This window comes from Onychostruthus taczanowskii, unplaced genomic scaffold (genome assembly GCF_017590055.1).
Source record: "Onychostruthus taczanowskii isolate IOZ18803 unplaced genomic scaffold, ASM1759005v1 scaffold116, whole genome shotgun sequence".
Lineage (NCBI taxonomy): Eukaryota > Metazoa > Chordata > Aves > Passeriformes > Passeridae > Onychostruthus > Onychostruthus taczanowskii.
In genome coordinates this window covers 418,452-424,139 of record NW_024498294.1, presented here as the reverse complement: position 1 = coordinate 424,139, position 5,688 = coordinate 418,452, and the positions used below count along the sequence as shown (strand labels likewise).

General features: G+C 43.5%; 1 protein-coding gene across 1 annotated transcript in view; it reads left to right on the top strand.

Annotated features, from left to right (window-relative positions):
* SYN2 (synapsin II) overlaps positions 1–5,688 on the top strand; it is a 163,335-nt gene that overhangs the window by 114,628 nt on the left and 43,019 nt on the right. The window lies entirely within an intron of this gene.

Sequence of the window (5,688 nt, the reverse complement as noted above, 5' to 3'; positions counted from 1 at the left end):
GGCCCCGGCGCCGAGCCCCGGCTCCGCCTTCCCGCGCTCCAGAGCTCATTTATTGGTGACATCGTCCCAAAGAAGCTCGGGAGTGGAAATGGTAATCGCCAAAAGCTCCCACAAAACCGGCTTTTACGCGGATCTGAAGCTGATTTTCTGAGCGTTTTATCTCCTCCGAGTGAGTTTGCGTCCAGTTTGGATTTAAAAGCCAGCCCTGCGATCTTATTTTGGGCAAGTAAACAGAGCTGTCCTGTTTGAAGCTCCGTTTGCACTCGCAGCCCCCGATCTTCCTTCCCCTCACTTCTGGGCATTTTCCTGAGCTGCCGTCCCTGTTCGCGGGCTGGACAGAACTTCATTCATGGAAAGGAAACCTCTCAATGCTCTGCTTGTGAGCCTCCAACAATCCCCGGTTACAGGGAGTAACCAATTACACATCAAAGCCGCAATAAAAGGCATCTTAAACGAAATTATTTCATCGCAGATTTAATTTAGAATAGCAAGGAAAAACATCCCAGCGGTGTGTTTTGGAGGCAGGGCTCTTTCCCTGCGTTCCTTATTAATGCAAATCCTGCTCAGAGCAGATCTGTGCCTGTATTTCCTGGCTGATATTGGAAGTGGAATTCAGTGGAATAAATGCAGAATTCAGAAATCCTTTCCACCTTCAGAGCTTTGGTTGCTGTGGCAATCTGGATGTGTGTAACCTGTGGGCACCCTCTTTTTATAAAGAAAAATGTTCCATGAGGAAGCAACCCGAGGTTTGATTAGAGAGTAATAAAGAACATCTCTGGATTGGCATGCAGGACAGGGCTGCTTAAACAATTCTGTGTTTTGTCACAACCCAAATCAAGCCTAGGAATTGAAAATTCATTAACATGACCTGAATCATTCCAATCCAGGCTCATGAAAATGTATTTTGTTGAGGCTGAGGTTTAGGTGTGCCCAAAGCAGCTTGTTACCTTTAGAGAGAAGTGTACATGCTTTATAACAGCAGATTTATTTCATTTCTCCACAGTTATACAAATATTAGTGCTCTGATTATTTTTCTTTTTAATTCCCATCCCCCTCAAGACACACTCTGTCTGTTAGGGAAAAAACCCACAAACATTCAGAATTATTGGAACTGGGTTTAGTTTTTAGCCTTTAGATCTACACCAAACACTGAGACAGGAATCCTGTACAAAATGTCCTGATTTCACGCAGCCACACTTGGATTTTTTACTTTTCCACTCTAAAGTTTTGGCTTCAAATCATAAGGTTGGATCCCAGCCCAGGACTAACACCTGAAAATAATTTAGACCTGTTAACATCTCTGTTCTTACCTAGAAGAAACGGACTTCTTTCCTGTGAGGTGAGGGATGAGAAGGACTGGAAGTGTGCATGGGGAGTTTCAGCTGCAGGGAGGCAGGAAAAGCCCCGGGCAGGGGTGCCAGGGCCTGAGCTCAGCCCCCTGGGACTGCCAAATCCCAAACCTCGGACTGGGAAGTGATGAAGGAATTCATTGAGTCATTGACTGGTTTCTATCACAGGGCTGCTGTTACAGATGATTTAAACAGACAAAGTTGATAAAATTCCATATCAAATTGAATTCACAAAATTCAAATAATAAAGAAATATGTTGGGCAAACACTCTTCTCTGGTGTCTCTGGTCCCTAAGGCACGTTTCATCCAGGATTCTCCAGAACAACACGTCCAGCCATGTTCTGGGTGTCCTAAAGACTTTTCTACCTAGTACAATCCAATTAATTACATAATCAATAGCAGAATATTATGCTCAGAACAAAATTTTAAAATTATTTTATGACAAGTTACAAATTAGTTGTCCACTATCTTCTAGATATAGAAGAGAATTAAATACTTTCAACTGAACGTGTAGAATGCACATTATTTTTGTTATTTTTTTCCAATTATCAGTGCCCACTAACAGCAGTGTGGGCACTGATAATTGGAATTGCCATCATTGATTGTCTTCCGACAGCCCCCAGAGTCCTGCACTAAATCCACTGGGGTCCTGCTCCAGGGTGATTCCCCTGGACCCCAGAGTTTGGGATATTTTGTCCTCTGGAGGTGACAGGTGATGGGGGAATGAATGAGGGCCATCAGCTGAGAGCTCGGTGGGGAGGGCAGCTGTGCCAGGGCAGCTCTGCCCCGGGGATTCCTGCCCTTCCCACCTGCCCATCCCCTCCTCTCTCAGCCTCTTGCTGCAGGAACACCCAGGGCTGGGGAGAAACCAGGGCTGGGAATACATCAGAACTGAGGATTTTGGGATAACCCAGGGCTGGGGCACACCCGGGGCTGGGGATAAACCAGTACTGAGAAAAACTCAGGATTTCAGGATAACCCAGGGCTGAGGAAAACCCAGGATTTCAGGAAAACCCAGGATTCTAGTATAACCCAGGATTCTGGGGTAACCCAGGGCTGCAGGATAACCTAGGGCTGGGGATAAACCAGGATTTCAGGAAAACCCAGGATTCTGGGATAACCCAGGGCTGCAGGATCCCCTGTGCCTGGCTGTGCTGGATTTGCTCCTGCCCTTGCCATGTTTCCAGGGAGGCAGCACAGGCAGTCAGTCTGTCCGTCCCTGGTGCTGCTCACCAGCACTGCTCTGGTGGCTGGGAGTTCACGCTCAGCCTGGGAGCTGGGTCAGGGAGCACTGAACTCTGCTGCACAGGGATTGTCCAGACAGCTCTTTGAAGGGTTTTTCATTGTGATGGGACATGCCACAGCCACCTCCTTGTCCCTTCCAGCTGTCAGGCAGTTTGAGTCTACTCAGGGTCTTCTGCTTGGTCTGCCTGCGCCGTGCTTTAGCTTCTGCCAGTGCACAGAGTACAATTCTTTGTCCATATCAATCTGATTTTCTCTTTACTGGGGAAAATTAATCTTATTTGAGAATGGTAGCAGGCAGGATTTTCCAGACCCATTGTGATAATTCACTTGTGGGGAATTTTGGAAGGAATTTGAGATGGGCCCTTTGAATTGTTTTTGGTGATGCAGTTTATTTTTTCTTTTCTTCTACACAGGTAGGAAGGGTGAGCTTGGCTCACATCATTGCAGCACAGTTCAGAAGGTCAAAAGACCCTTAGTACAAGAATTTTTAAGGAGTTCTTGACTAATAAAATACTGCTAACCAGGATATTTATGGTTTTGACCTAATCTTCAAATATTTCATTTTATAGACTCAGGCTACAGTGTAAGCTTTCTTAGCCAATCATGTTATGACACACAAGCCTACACTACTGCATTCTAAACTCCTTGTTTACTTCTGTAACTACTCTTATTTTTCTATACTTTAAACTCTAAAACTCTAAACTTTCTTTTACTTAGCTTAACGTGTCTCTGCTTTAAACTATAAATCCACATTCTTGCCTCTAGCACTTAAGTTTGGGAGCCTTTTCCAAGGTCTCAGATCAAATCCTGTGTTTATTCTAAGCTTTGGCTTACAGGCCCAAAGTTCTGAGGGTTCTTTGCATTTCAGATTCCAGCAACCCAGAATTCATCTGTTGCCTACTTAGTGCTTTGACTCTGTTCTTCCCTCCCTGGTTCTCCTTTGGCGTTGCAATTACCTCTAAAATCTACTTTCGTTTTACCTGATGAAGTCACATTACACATCCTGTACCTCACCTGTACAATCATGTTGAAAATTCAGAATAGCATTTCATGAAATAGGTGAGATTTTATGGATTTTAAATTCCAGTGCCTCTGTATGAGCTACAGCCTGCTTCAAACAGGAGGGTATTTAGAGCTGTCACCTCTGAAATACTACAGCAAAAAATCCTTACCGTTTATAGACACAGCAATTTGGGTAATTGTTTTATAAGGTGGCAAAGTGTTACTTGGCTTTTGAGGCAGCAGTTTTCCAAACAGCTGGTGGAAGGATGAATTAAACACTGACACGCCACAATCAAAATAGAATTTGTTTATGCAGAGTTTTTGTCTTCAGAGTTTCTTCCAGGGATCTGTGGGAGCTGCTCTCATTGATTCACTGCAATTACACTTTGTGTTTTCCTTCCTAACAACAATTTCTGTTTTCATGCTGTGCAGGTTTGAAAACAGCAGACTTTCTGCCATCAGATCACTCTGAGTTCATTTAGATCACTGGGATTTTTTAACAGACACACCAGTTGTGGGGACAAAGGTGTTTTAGGGGGATCTCCTGGTGGTCTGGTGGAGTTACTCCATAATCCAGGATCCTCTCCAGCTTTGGCTGATTTCAGGGGGCATGTGGAGCTGCTTTGTGCAGCTCCAGACTCTGCAGGTGGTGGTGGCAGTCTCAAAGGGAGCTCACTGGTGGCCCTGGGAACTCAGGTGGCCCTGGGACCTGTGTTGCACTTAGCTCTCAAACCACTTCAACCTTCAGTTTTGGGTCCAGGACTCACAGATCAGGCACATTTTCCTCTCCCACTGATAAATTTAAGCTCTACTCTTTTTTGTCCCCTTGAACTTTCCGTTTCTTCACTGCCCTAGCTAAAAAGATAACACAAATCACCTCAGCCTCCCCCTTGGCTTGGGGGATTAAATCCTATTCCTTGCAGAGAGTTTTACACCTACTTTTAGCTGCCGAGAGGAAAATGTGCTTCCACATCCCCAAAATTGTGCCTGTGTTTGTTGAGGCCAGCAGCTGGTGGGGTGTGGGGTTTTCTGCTGAGAGGCCAGGGCTGGGCTGGCCCTGCTGGTGACGGAGCTCCTGCCTGGCTGAGCCCCCACTTGATCTGGAAATTGTGTTTTCTGCAAACCAAACAGACCAGAGAAAGTACATCTGCTGCTTGTTTATTGATTTAGGGCTCTTCCTGCCTGTTTCTGGGAAAGAAAAAAAAAAGAAAATGAATAAAAGGCCACCTTCATTATTTCACTTTTAATTTCCTTTCTCCAAAGTAAGCAGAGCAAAATTAGATTTAGGCTGATGCATATTCCACAAATAAATTACATGGAACTAGAGTGGTTAAATGAACTTTGCTTGGGGATTATTGGAAAGATAAATATTTAAACACTGAACTTGAGGTAAGTCATGTTTATGCAACATCTGGGGGTTTTTTTGTCACTGCTTCTCCGCCCCCTCTTTTTTTTTTTTTTTTTCCTGTTGTGGCTTTTCTAGTCAGCTCAACCCGAGGACATGAAAGCAGGGTGAATACCACCTTCAGAAAACTCTGTTGTCTGTATTGTTGCCAGCAGAGGGGTTTTTACTTTTTTTTTTTTCAGATAATCTTTGCCTGGTTCTATTTTTATAGAAGTCTTTGATTATATTTCACACTATGTCTCAGTTAAAAGAATGCAAAGTAAATTTAGAAAAATTCAAATTATATCTTTTGGGAAAAAAACCCCAGCTTTTATTGAAATTGTTCAAAAATATTTAAATTGCAGTAGAACTTATAATAATGTATGCAGCTTAAATTTGAAGGTTTTATTTTTAATGAATAGACTTATAATTGTAGGATGACACTCCATTAACCAGACTTAGAAACTCCAGAAAATTTCTGCAGCATGGAAGGGTAGGGATTTCCATTCCATGTGGAAAAATGCAAACAACAATCCAGATGGGGACTGTGCTGGTTAATTCTGTAGCCACCTACTGGGTCACTGAATTGCCTGTACCACAAATTAGCCAGGGTGATATTGGAGGTACTGTGGAATTTTATCAAACTAGAACATTCCTTTTTACAGTAAAAACAAGCTAAGCACCATTACAAAATCTTTAAGTGGCCA